This window comes from Mustela putorius, unplaced genomic scaffold, assembly GCF_011764305.1.
Source record: "Mustela putorius furo isolate JIRA1106 unplaced genomic scaffold, ASM1176430v1.1 tig00003845_pilon_pilon_pilon, whole genome shotgun sequence".
Classification (NCBI taxonomy): Eukaryota; Metazoa; Chordata; class Mammalia; order Carnivora; family Mustelidae; genus Mustela; species Mustela putorius.
The window spans coordinates 30,212,258-30,226,445 of record NW_025421998.1 but is presented as its reverse complement, the minus strand read 5'-3'; positions in this window follow the sequence as shown (position 1 = coordinate 30,226,445).

The window sequence follows — 14,188 nt, the reverse complement described above, 5'->3', positions numbered from 1 at the left end:
CCATCTATGTTGTTGCAAATGACCAGAATCCATTATTCATGACTGAATAATATTCTATGTATATGTATATGTATATGTATATGTATGTACATATATGTGTATGTAGGCCACTTCTTCTTTATCCATTCATCTGTCAATGGACACTTAGGCTGTTTCCATAATTTGCTATTGTAGATAATACTGCTGTAAACCTTGGGTGTATCCTTTTAATTAATATTTTTGTATTCTTTGGGTAAATACTTAGCAGGGCAATTGCTGGATCCTAGGTTAGTTCTGTTTTTACCTGTTTGAGGAAGCTCCATACTGTTTTCCAGAGGGTTGCACCAGTTTGCATCCTCACCAAGAGTGTACAAGGGTTACTTGTTTCACATCCTTGCCAACATTCGTTTCTGTGTTTTTGATTTTAGCCATTCTGAGAAGTATGAGTTGATATCTCATTATAGTTTTGCACTTCCCTGATAGTGAGTGATATTGAGCATCTTTTCATGTGTCTGTTAGCCATCTGTATGTCTTCTTTGGAAAAATGTCTGTTCATGTCTCCTGCCCATTTTTTAATTGGATTATTCATTTCTGGGGGCTTGAATTTTTAAGTTCCTTATATATTTTGTATACTAACCCTTTATTGGATGGGTCATTTATAAATATCTTCTCCCATTCATTTGATTACCTATTAGTTTTTTTTTTATTGTTTCCTTCACTGTGCAGAAGCTTTTTATTTTGATGTAGTCCCAATAGGTTATTTTTACTTTATTTCTCTCACCTCAGGAGACTTATCTAGAAAAATGTTGCTGTGGCTGATGTCAGAGACATTACTGCCTGTGCTCTCTTCTAGGATTTTTATGGTTTAGGGTCTTACATTTAAGTCCTTAATCTATTTTGAATTCATTTTTGGGTATAGTATAAGAAAGTGGTCCATTTTCATTCTTTTGCATGTAGCTGTAGCTGTCCAGTTTTCTCAACACCATTTGTTGAAGAAACTGTCTTGTTTCCATTGCATATTCTTTCCTACTGTTGAAGATTGACTATATAATTATTATAAAACCTTTTTGTTATAATTCTACTTTACATGGTAAATTGTCTCCAAGGAAACAAAAAAAATATGTGTAGGTATAGGAATAATAATTTCAATGGTCCTTAATATTTGCTGACCAAATTTTTTTCTGGTGTTCTTCATTACTTCTTACAAAACCGTTCCCAACTGATACCACTTTCCTCTAGCCTACAGAAAATCCTTTAGTGTTTCTTATAGTGGAGATTAATTCTTTCAAGTTTTCACTCTGAAAATGATCTTGTAACATGTAATATTTATTAATAAAATTGGAAAAGTAAAGGAAATCAATTGTTTTATAGACTTTTTAGAGAGGAGCACTCTCATGCTGCTTTAAGCAGGGAAAAATGATGAAACCACAAAATTCTTTTTTGGCAATGGAATTTAAAATATGTTTCATATTTTGACTTAAATATTAAAATTCTTGGAATTTATAGGAAAATTCATATGTGAAAATATGTCTGTAAGGGTGCACCACATAGCTTTATTTCTAATAGCAAAAAGAAAAATGGCAATAACCTCAGTTAAGTAAATGATAGTATATCCATATGACAGAATAACATTTAGCTCCCAAAATTTATGTTGCAAAATACATCACTAGAATTGAGAAAATTCTAAAAAATAGTGTGTATACTATGAAATAACTTAAAAATGTGTATGTTTTTAACTGAATAGAAAAGAAAACTGGTAGATATCAAATTTTAGCAATGGTGATTTTTTTTTTTCCTTTCTGGTTTTTGTTTTGTTTTGTGTGTGTGTGTGTTGTGTGTGTGTGTGTGTATGTATGTGTGTTTTCCAACTTGTCTGCCTTGACTTTGTAATTAAGCTGAACTCTTATAATATTTATTTAAGGAACTATTATCAAGGACAGTAGAAAATATTAAATATACCGTAGAAAAAAGATCTAAGAAAGAAATTCTACTGAAGTTTGGAGTCTATATAATTCTCTAGGGAGTGTAGATGTCTTTTTTGCCTAAAGGACTAACAATAAAACCATTTAATTCGTGTTTCATGTCTCTTCTTTTCCATACCTAATGAGCTGTGGTAAAGGGATAAAAGTTGAGAAAGACACAGGAGCCACATAATATAATCCTGAATTTTTAAAAAGCCAATTATAAATGGAAGTGTCTTTAAATTTTACACCAATTATGAAAAGCCTGGTTTATATCTTTGCAGGTTTCCAAAAAGTTTTGAAGGTTATATTTTCTGTTTTCTGAAATGTGTTGATTCTTCTTACTAGAGAACTGGGAACTGGAAAATTGTTAGCCTGGTGACCTGAAATGATGTATTTTGGCCTGAGGCTAGTTGACCTGCCAGGCAAATGGTAATGGGTAGAAGGGTGTGTTCCTTACAACACTTCAATGTCTATTTTTACCTATGCACACAGGCATCATCTTAAGAAGCAATGTGCTGTTGTGCATTTGAAGGTCCTACAGTACTATGGCAAATTGGAATTTAGATTTTCTGACCATTGGTAAACTACCAATCCATTCTCTTGGTGAAATAAAAAAATATGGAGAACTTGTATTTGAAAGAGAATTATTAATGGTCCTTATCTTGCCTTACTATGTTGTGATATTACGGAATATTACTAAAATGTTACTTAATAGGCTGTGGGTAGAAAGAAGTATCATCTAATTAGTACGTATTTAATGATACTACTTCTGTTTCCAGTAGGAACAAATTAGAAGCATTTATGTTAGATTTAGAAAGGAGTTTATAAGAAAACTTAAATAATATGTTAAGTGTATGAAAATATAAATTTTATATTCTTCCACCTAACATTTTATTGTGAAATATAAATTATCCCCACTTAACATTTTATTGTGACCATTACCTAAGGCAATAAATATTTTTGAAAGCATTATTTTCAATGGATATATAAAATTCTCCTAAAGGAAAAGCCTCTTCTTTTTCTGTCAACCAATAAATTGCTGCCAAAATAATCATTCTTCATTATAAGATGGTATCACATCATTAAACTACATTGGTTTTCAGAAATGATTTTATGAAATTCTCGAAATGTTAGTGATCACAACAGGATATTATAAAAAGAGGGTAATTTCTCTTTAGTCTCAGATTATCAATGTGCTTTTCCTAAGCACCTGTTTATTTTTAACTTATGGATGCTATATGCCATAAAAATGACTACATTTTAAATCCTGCCTCTAGAAAGCTTGGATAAAGTTGTAGTCTAACTCTAGAATTTACATATAACTTCACTTAGACTTCCCATACCCGAACATCACTTACTGTAAATTAATTTTAGCTTGTCATATGTGTGCAGGCTTTTGAGACATATTTATTGTGAAAAGTTAGTATACAAATAACAACAAATCAGCTCTGATTATAAAAATACCACAAGGAAATTACCTGGTCTCTGAGTATAAGTTTCCCAACCTAAATGATGTGGATAGATACTTTAGGGTAGAGACATAATGAAGTTTAAATTAGATACTTTAAGTGAAAGCCTATTCCAGAGTCAGGAAGAGAATAATGTTCAAAAGGTGTCTTCCATTCTTACTTTAGAAACAGAGTTAGTACATAAATTCCATTTTCATTTAGGTGACATACTTGTTGTTAACTGGAGTCATTCTGAAACCATCCCAAGTAGACGACAACCTATCTAGTGTTAGCAATATTTTAGTACTTAATATAGAGCAACTGTATATATTAAAAATAAGTTTATTTTATTTTATTTTTTTAAAGATTTTATTTATTTATTTGACAGACAGAGATCACAAGCAGGCAGAGCAGCAAGCAGAGAGAGAGAGAGAGAGAGAGAGGAGGAAGCGGACTCCCTGCTGAGCAGAGAGCCTGATCCCTCAATCCCAGGGATCGTGGCCTGAGCCGAAAGCAGAGGCTTTAACCCACTGAGCCCAGGAGCCCCTAAAAATCATTTTAAAAGGCTAGTGAAATAAAACAAAAATGTTTTTCAGTTTTCAAATGATTATTTTGGTAATATATAGTTAAATGCAATTTTATCTTTAGTATGGAAAAGGATTACCATAATTTCTTTAGAGTATAATCTTAGAATATACTAAAACTATGGCAATTTATATATAGTTTTATACAAAAGATTTAAGATATTTCAAACTTTAAGTATATATGAGACAATTATGAAAGAAGGATGAAAAAGTCAGTGTAGAGCACTCCATGTACTAAATAATAAAATATATTCCTTTTTTTTAAGATTTTATTTATTTATTTGATATATAAAGAGAGAGCACAAGCAGGCAGAGTGGCAGGCCAAGGGAGAGAGAGAAGCAGACTCCCCACTGAGCAAGAAGTCCAGTGCGGGACTCGATCCCAGGACACTGGGATTATGACCTGAGCTGAAGGCAGCTGCTCAAGCAACCAAGCCACCCAGGTGTCCCTGTAAAATATTTTCTTAATAATAAGATTACTAATCAGGAATGGCAATATGTGTAAAGAAACATTTCCCCTATTACATATGTTTGTATTAATTTGCTTTTTACATAGTATATTAATATTTGATTTACTTAAATCACACTTTGCCTTTAAAATATCATTAAAATTTATAACGTATAGATAATGCAGTTATGTAATTACTTAATCTTGTGTTGGGGATAGTGAGGGAAGTAGGCTGTGTCATAGGGATAGCTCACAAGATGTTTTTATTTTTCCTTTAAATTTAATTAATACTTATTTAGTATTTAAAATTAAAATTAAAATTGTAAAATTAAAGCAAATATTTTCCTAGTGTTCACATATAATCAGGGCTTGCAACTTATATCTTTTGACTAAAAAATACATTACAAATAAATTCTAACTATGGTGGTCAAAACGTCTTAACCAGGGAAGAGAAAATTTAGTCTTAAACATTTTTCTTCTGAGAGAAATCAACCAAGTGAGCCAATAGTGATTAGACAGTCTGCCCCTCTTCATTCCATTTCCCATTCCTAGAATGAAATAAAACAATGAGAAATAACACTTGACTATGAAGCAGTGGAGACATAAAAGATTTGAGTTTCTGTTACTGGGTTTTCATACTGTGATTGTCCTATACCCATTTTTTTTATGATGCTCTGATACCCAATTTATTCTTCAGGTTTTTTGTTTTTGTTTTTTGACAGGAACTCTCAGAAAAGATCTTTTATCTAAGGAGTCATTAACATGGTCTCTTATCAAAAGCCACATATATTCAAAGAGAAGGAATGACCAAGACAGATAGCCTTCATTCCTGAGGTAAGAGTCATGAACTCACAAAGAGGTGATAAGGATATGTATGTTTTATCTACGCTCTTTTTGTTAACCCACACATGCACACACATACACACACAGAGAAATTTGTTTTTCAGGAATAGATAAAGGAAGAGAATTGCCTTCAGAAATTGGAAGAACAAATGGAAATCCTAAATGTTACCTGCACTTAATTATTAGTCTTTGCTTTGCCTACAACAAACTTCTCTTTTTTATTTCTCAAATTGGGAGAGAGAGAGTTATATAGAGATATTTTTAAAAAGTATAGAAAATTTTTATTGCTTAGAAAATAATTCAGACATCATAAAAGTTTATATATATATATAAATAACTGTTACCATTAAAACATGAATCTTTATTAAGAATGTTAAATTTATGCCTTGAAACAATACTATAATTATATTCTCAATTTGATGAGCTAACCTGGCAATTATGCTTGATTACTGAATTTTTCCTATTAGCATTTATTACTTAAGTAACCATGACAAACAAATACATCTTGACAACTTTTGTCTTCCTAAAATATTACCTGGTTGTAATTTAAAGTGAAAATATGACCATTGCATTAAGACTGGAAATAATTTGAGTACCTTTCCAGACCTCTGACTTACCAGTAGTTTGGTGGTGGGTTTAAAAGAAAAAAAAAGTACCATTATCTTTGTCAGAGTTACTGATATTTATAAAAGATGGTTACATACTACTGAGCCTGTGGCAAGTATTCTTAGAACACTAAATGAACTATTTAAATATTATTGAGCAAATTATACTCCTTTGGCTTTTATTAATCAACAAATAATTGATACATATTTTGCATATGCCTTTGATGTGTTCAGGTTAGTGCTTGACTAGGAATACATACGTATAAGTCATCAATTTCACTTTTTAAGATACTTAAATTTGAAGAAACAGTAGTTACACATAGTAAACATTGTTGAACAGTAACATTGGTTTCTGATCATACCTATAATGATAATGATATGGTATCTATTTAAAATGTTCCAGATATTTAGATAAGGAAGATGGATCTGTTCAACTCATTGGTCTGGTCACCCAGCCAGAGAGGGGAACAGGTAAGTCAAAGCAAAACCATAATGACAAACAACCCGATGAATACTTTCTGAGGCAGGTAAAGTTGATTGTATTATGAGGTAAAGCCATTGCTCCAATAGATCACATTGTTCACAGTTGTAAAACTGTAAAATATTTGCCAGTAACATTTGCTATGGATATCCGTGACTAAACTCAGGAAATTTCCTTGTGTGTCGTCTTTGTCTTGGATTCCATAGTACTGAATAACAGTATTTAAATTTTACTCTCTGAATTGCCCTAAGGCTCTGTGCCTAGTGAGTGGGTAACTAACAAATATCTGATGCTGATCTACATAGGTCACTTAAAGATTAGTCAGAAGGTATTATGTGGGATAGATTTTAGACCTGATTACAAATCCGAGCAGCCCACATGAGTAGGTCAACTTTGAAAAAGATTTTGAGTCATCATGGATTTTAACCTGGATTAAAGGAGATTTAACAAATATTTTCATGGGAAGAGACTCACTGGGGACAAATGTTATTTTGCATTGAGTATTCTTGAAAGCAAATGTGGATTATGTATAATAAGAAGGAATAACACTTTGATAGATAATGCTGAATGTCCTGAGGTATTTTAAATTTTGAAACCTCTTTTAGATATTAGAGTTTTCAGACTTTTAAGGACACTTTCATCTTAAATTTTAGTTTTTTTTTTAAGATTTTATTTTTGAAATTAATCTCTACACACAGTGTGTGACTTGAACTTAACAACACAAAGATCAAGAGTTACATGCTCCACCGACTGAAGTCAATGAAGCACCCCTTAAATTTTAGTATTTTAAACATATACAGATCATTATTTGTCTACAAACTAATACTGAATGCTAAGTCAGTGTTATATGAGTGTATATAATAACATCATTCATAGTCTTGATATCATTATGGTGATTGAATTTTAGTTCACTAGCAGCATGTATGTTATTATCTTGTATTCTTAATCATTAGTGTGGGGATATGCATTAGACTACTAAGTGACTTGCTTTGGGTAAGACAGTCTAATTTTTTTTTTAAACAAAAAGACTTCTATTAGCCAGACACATTACCAGAAAATATATCATGTACCTTTTAATGAGTTGCTTTTTGTTGCTATAATTAAATTGATGATAGGGTTGTAAACAAAGTGAATCATAATACTTTACAAACTCAGCCTACTACCTCTTCCTGGGAGTATGCTCCAGCATGGGCAGAAACATACATAAAGTAGATCTTTGGGCTGGAATTTCTTAATGTACAATTCTCAAAGTAAAGATCATAGACACACACACACACACACACACATTGAAGTTTTGGAGCAGGGTGAAAAAAATCTAGATTTTCCAAATCATCAGATTTATTAATCTTATAATCCTGCGCCTATCCAACACTTTTTTCTTGAAAATTTTGTAACTCTAATTATAACTGAAAGTGAAATAGAGATGTGAGTAAACTAATACATAAGTAAATGTAAGTATAATTGATTCACTAATACACTAAAATTTGAGAATGTTATAAATTTCAAAAGACTTCCATATATGTTAGCTTCTTCAAGACATAGTAAAACTTTATCATTTGGATAGGTCTTATAATCCACTTTACAGATGACCAAACAATGATTTTAGAAGACTTACTGAAGAGTAGATAGCTAACTGATATCAGAGACAGCGCTAAAAGTCCTTCTCTTGATTTCTCCTGTAGGGCTTTCTCTCTTAAAATGACTTCATGTTCATAAAGTACACTCGCCAGTTGAATATTTTCAGTTTAATAAAATTTAAAAAAGTATTTTAAGGCTGGATGGCAAATGGACGACAGCTAGTTTCATTATAGTTCTTTTAATGTGACATAGCTTCAGTTTTTTGAAATTGTTTCAAACAGAATGTGTTTGCCTGTGGTAGCAGGATATACTAAGCACTAGATAAAATAAAACTGTTGAGTTCCAGGTCTTAAATGAAATTCTAGGATGTATTAGTTAAATGACAAATCTAAGTAATTATAAAAGAATGTGAAGATAAAAAGGATGCATTTTAAAATTTTTATTTATTTATTGAAGTATAATCAACATACAAGATGATGCTAGTTTCAGAGATGAAAAGCATAGCATAGGGAACAATGTCAAAAATATTGTAATACTGTTGTATAGTAAAAAAAAAAAAAAAGACTATTTTCAAAAATAATTATCAGAATGCTACATTATGGGGGATTCCATGACATTTATTTTCATTGAAACATTTGGAAAAGTTTTCTATGAATTCCTTAAGATTAAAGCATTTAAATTTAAAATAGATAATATTATTAAGAGTATTACATATTTACCACTGATTAATCTAAGAAATGCTGACCAGTGACAGTTTTTATGGAAACTTACAGAGGTATATGATGAATTTCATCTTTATTTTTCCGTTAAAAGTTGTTCCATTCTGGATGACCTCTCTTCATAGCATTTGAATGTCTAAATAAATGGCCATGGAGGCAAGACACACAGACATAAACACCATCACCACCACCACCACAATAAAATGATGACTTCTTCTGAGGCCTTTCATTTCTGGACATAAAATCTTATGAGATTTATCACCAAGTAAGACATTAGAAGGACACCTGGTTATAAATATTTTATAAAATCAATAAATTCCTCACAGAAGAAAAGCAAGGACTCTTCTTGGATTTTAATGAAATAGCTGGCATCGTTAAGGACAGTCAACACAAAAGCTGATTTTTCCTGAAGTTTTCCATACTTTATCTATTTACTTAAAGGATTTTTATTTATTTATTTGACAGAGATCACAAATAGGCAGAGAGGCAGACAGAGAGAGAAGGGGAAACAGGCTCCCTGCTGAGAAGAGAGCCTGATGCAGGGCTCCATTCCAGGACCCTGAGCCAAAGGCAGAGGCTTTAACCCACTGAGCCACCCAGGGGCCCCTGAAATTTTCCATTCTTTAGAAATATTTAATCATACTTCCATTTCCAGATTTCAATAACACAATGTTAATTAAGCCATTCTATTTGCACAGTTCTATGAAGTCTATAGAATGCCTTTTTTCCTCCTGAAATACAACAGACATCCATCCACTGCTGTTTACGAAGTGAAAAGGTAAGCTTAATTTTAGTTGATCTATTCTAGAAGATAATGAATAACTATAAAATGCTGAGTCCAGTCCCTGCACTTTTAAAAGAAACATTTGCGAAGGATCTTATGATTTGATATTCTTAGTTGTATATATTTTCAGGACATATGTGAAATATAGGAATGAAAATACTCAAAAATTATTAAAATATCACTTATTTTTCTCTTAGATAATTTTAGCTTCACTCACATTCCTCCCAAAGGTTTATTTATTCTGGATGCAAAAATCTTTGTGAAAGGGAACATCTTGTGTACTACATAAGATAGAATACACATGCAAGAAGGATATATAATAAATGGTTTTATGATGTCATGATAATATAAACAACCTCTAAAAATTACATGAAATGAATCTCCTGTGTGTTTTTTAATTTCTAGAGAAAGCAAAAGATAATAAATGATTGTTTGCTTAGGGAATTGAAAAAGGAAACCTACCCGGACATTTAATAAAAACAAATTTTTTCAAGGTTTCCTTGGAATATGTTCAAAAGGTAAGATCAAGAAAAACATATCTACTAATGTATCCACTCATGTAACCCATGGGATAGGGATGCTCCTACAATCTCTGGCTATTATCTGCCTCTATCATGTTAAAGAAAATAGGATAGTTAGAAATATAATCTTCAAAAACAACTAACCAATGTCAGAGCTGGAAAAACATTAGGAGTACAGGTGACCCTTAAACAACATGGGTGTGAACTGTTTGGGTCCACTTTATATGAGGATTTTTTTTCAGTAAACACAGTACAATACTATAAATGTATTTTCTCTTCCTTATGATTTTTTGATAACATTTTCTTTACCTTATTTTGTTATAAGAATACAGTATTTAATACCTATAACATGAAAAATGTCTGTTAATTGACTGTTTTTGTCATGAGTAAAGCTTCTTGTGAACATTAGGCTATTAGTAGTTAAGTTTTTGTGGAGTCAAAAGTTATATACACATTTTTGACTGCAGGGGTCAATGGCCCCTAAACCCTGCATCGTTCAGGGGTCAGCTGTACCATTTATTTTCATTGAAAATTTAAGCTCCTAGACTGTGGATTTGTAAAATAAGAAAATTTCATGGGGGGAAAGACATATTTAACTAGCGGTTTTTATGTGATAGGTTTTGTTTTGTTTTGTTTTTTGGGGAATATGGGGGAAGTTCCCTGGTTTAGGTGAAATATTTTTCAAATAATACACTTGATGTTATTCTCCACTTCCTAACCCACTTTCTTAGTAATTTGGCAGTATAACTAAGACATCATTAAATATTTATAAGTAAGTTGGTATTCCAGGTACTTTGATACTAGGAGTGATGAACTCTAAAATCAGAGGTTCACAAACTAAAGCCTGTGGCCAAATTCAGCCCACCATCTGTTTTTTGTATGCTTCATGAGCTGAGAATAGTTTTTATATTTGTAAATGGTTGAAAGAATAGAAAGTATGATATTTTTTGACACATGAAAATTATGTGAAATTCACATTTAGTACATATATGTCAGTGGAACACAGGTGTGCCATTCGTTTCATATTGTTTTTGTTGCTTTCACACTGTAATTGTATACTAGAATAGTTGTCAGAGAGACCACACGATCTGCAAAGCCTAAAATATTTACTTAAGATGTTTGATATTTAGTCCTTTCCTGAAATGTCTGCTGGTCCCTGCTCTCTCTGGATTGTAGAAATAATTACTGCCATCTCTTGGAAAAGGGGTTGAAAATTAATGTAACGTCTTTAAGATAAAAACTGCTAAAGAAATAGATGTTCATAAATGGACCTAGAATAAAAAGGGTTTTAGTATTCTCCTTAGTCTAAAATTATTCGTAGCTTGATTTCGGTCTAATGAAATGAAATACTTCCTTGAAGAAAACATTTTATCATCTGAAAAAGTCAGAACATCTGAAAACTGAAATCCAGTGTTTCTGGTACGACCCAGTTCTTAGCTGTTGGCTACAGGCATTTTCAGTGCCTGCCTGGTCCCACCACTTCAGTTTGGGATTTTTGCAGTAACCCTTGGGAAACAGTGAACTCCCTGAAGAAAAGGGGAATGGAGGCCTGCGTAAGAGCTAGAGAGTATTTCTCTGGCAGGAACAACCAGGGATCTCGGAAGACGACACGAGTTATACGTGAGATACGAGGTGACCTATAATTCACACTGACATGCTTCCCTGGATGACGGGTTAGTGGAAACATCACTGAAGCAGAAAGAGAAGACTCCATCTAGTAACAAAGATAATGATTCTTAATATGTATTCTATTACTCCTGTATAAATTTTAATTATGGTCCTGCAGTCTTAACACTGACTAAAAAAGTTGCATCAGTGACTTTATATGAAAATGGATGGCTTTGCTTCGTGTAGCTCCTTCAGGCACAAATAGAATGGATAGCAAAATACATCTGATACGAGTTAGCATTTCAAAGCAGACTCCAGTTATAGAGAGTTCCCTATTACTATAGGTGTTGCCAGTAAGATGGATGAACTGTTGCTGGGTAGTTTTGCTTAGAAAATTTAGGGGTGAGGTGCCTGGCTGGCTAAGTCTGTAAAGCATGTGGCTCTTGATGTACAGTGAGTTCGAGCCCTCTACTGGGGGTAGAGTTTATTTAAGAACAAAACAAAAAATAAAAAACAGAAATTAGGCATCACTGGAATTGTTAAATTAGATGTTGAATTATGGGGTTTTTCTAATTCAGAGACACTATAATTCCCTGTTGGGTTATGTGAATAATCAGTTAATGATGGAAATACACACATGTGTGAAGATGTGTATATGGATATATATTAGTTATTTTTCATCTATATTGGGTTGAACCATAACAACACATATATAGAGAAGGATGTTGGACATGATGTGCAAGAGAATTCCCTGTTTTATACTTAAGGAAGATGAGTCTGTGGCTCCTCAGATGATGGCAGCATGTTACTGTCCAGTATGTTGTCTAGAACTAGAGCTTTTTAAATTCCAGTTACTGTTTTCCTCTCCCTCCCCTTTCTCCTCCTCCTTCTCCTTCACATTCCTTCCTTTTCCTATCATGTCATATTTAATGGCTTTTAAGTAACTGAAAAATATTTTACTCAGGCTACCATTTCACATTTTTTTAAAATTTGAAAATTAGACCAATTAATAATTCATCAGTCTATCATGAATTATTTTCCCTACTAGGTGAATGACATTGTGCTACTTTGAAATAAAGAAAGTGAACAAGGCAAAAAACCAGTACCTGCTCTCTAGATATAATCAGAATCCCCTATTAATTTTATCAAGTACAGATGAAAAGCACTGAAAATATTTGAAATCAGAGCCAAGATTTCTGAGTATATTGAAATTAACAAAAATGAAAATACTGTAAATTAGAGCCTATGCATTACAACTGAAGTATATGAAGGAAAATTTGTTGTCTTAAAAGCCTATCAGGCAAGAAAAAAATCAATGTATTAAAAACTGAATTAAATGAAGTAGGTAAAGAATGATGTAAATTTAAGAAAGTCTTAAAAATGGTAATTAGAATTCAAAAGAGCAGCAATTAATAAAACAGAAGAATTGTAGAACTGAAAATATTTGAGTGGTAATCATTCAATAGTAAATCTTATAGACCTTTTTATACTTATAGATTCTATTACATTTTATAGTTCAGACACTCAGACTTAACACTGCTGAATGTTGGTATTCTACTTTGAACTTTTATTTTTTTAATTTATTTTTTATTATTTTATTTTATCTTTTTTATTAAATTCAATTAGCCAACAAATAGTACATCATAGTGATTTATTAGTTGCGTATAATACCCAGTGCTCATCAGATCACATGCTTTTACTATAGTAAGAGGAATGACATACAGATAGACAAGTTCCTATCCCTGGTGTCATAAGTACTTTTGTGGTCACAGAATTTTTCCACAACTATGTAATTATTTAGAACTTTGATTTTTTTAAAATCAAACAGATTTTATTTATTTACTTACATATTTAAAAATGTATAGTTCTGAAACAAGTTTTTCTTTTTTTTTTAAATTCTGATAGACCTAACCAGTCTTTTAGAAGAAAGGCACATTTCTAATATTACAAATTGGAAGGCCATTGTCCAATATCTCCTTCAGAATCATTCTTGGAATTATTAAAAAGTGATCTATACCCAAATACTCTTTGCACATAATCACAATGTTCTTTCATACCCCAGAGTTGTTTTTTTAATATTTACCTTTTTAATGTCATTAGAATGTCATTTTCATATTCCTTGTGTTTGAGTTATTGTTCTCTCAGAATTGACTGTGTATGAATATTTAAAAACAAAACAAAGCAAAAAGCCCCAAATAAATCAATACTAAATTTTTCAAAGAAGAAAATTCTATCAATGGTTGTGTAACAATGGAGTATTTACAAGGACATAATTATACAATATTAATGAGACATTTAGAGTCTGAATAAAAGTTATTGGGGTGCCTGGGTGGCTCAATGGGTTAAAGCCTCTGCCTTTAGCTCAGGTCATGATGCCAGGAACCTGGGATCCAGCCAGCTTTGTGCTCTCTGCTCAGCGGGAGCCTACTTCCCCCTCTTTCTCTCTGCCTGCCTCTCTGCCTACTTGTGATCTCCGTCTGCCAAATAAATAAATAAATAAATCTTAAAAAAAAAAAGAATGAAAAAAAGTTATTGATATTATTTTACAGTTGCAACTAATGTTTAAAATACTTGCCCTGGTTAATTTATTACAAATAAAGTAATAGTGGTTGGGTACTTACTCTGT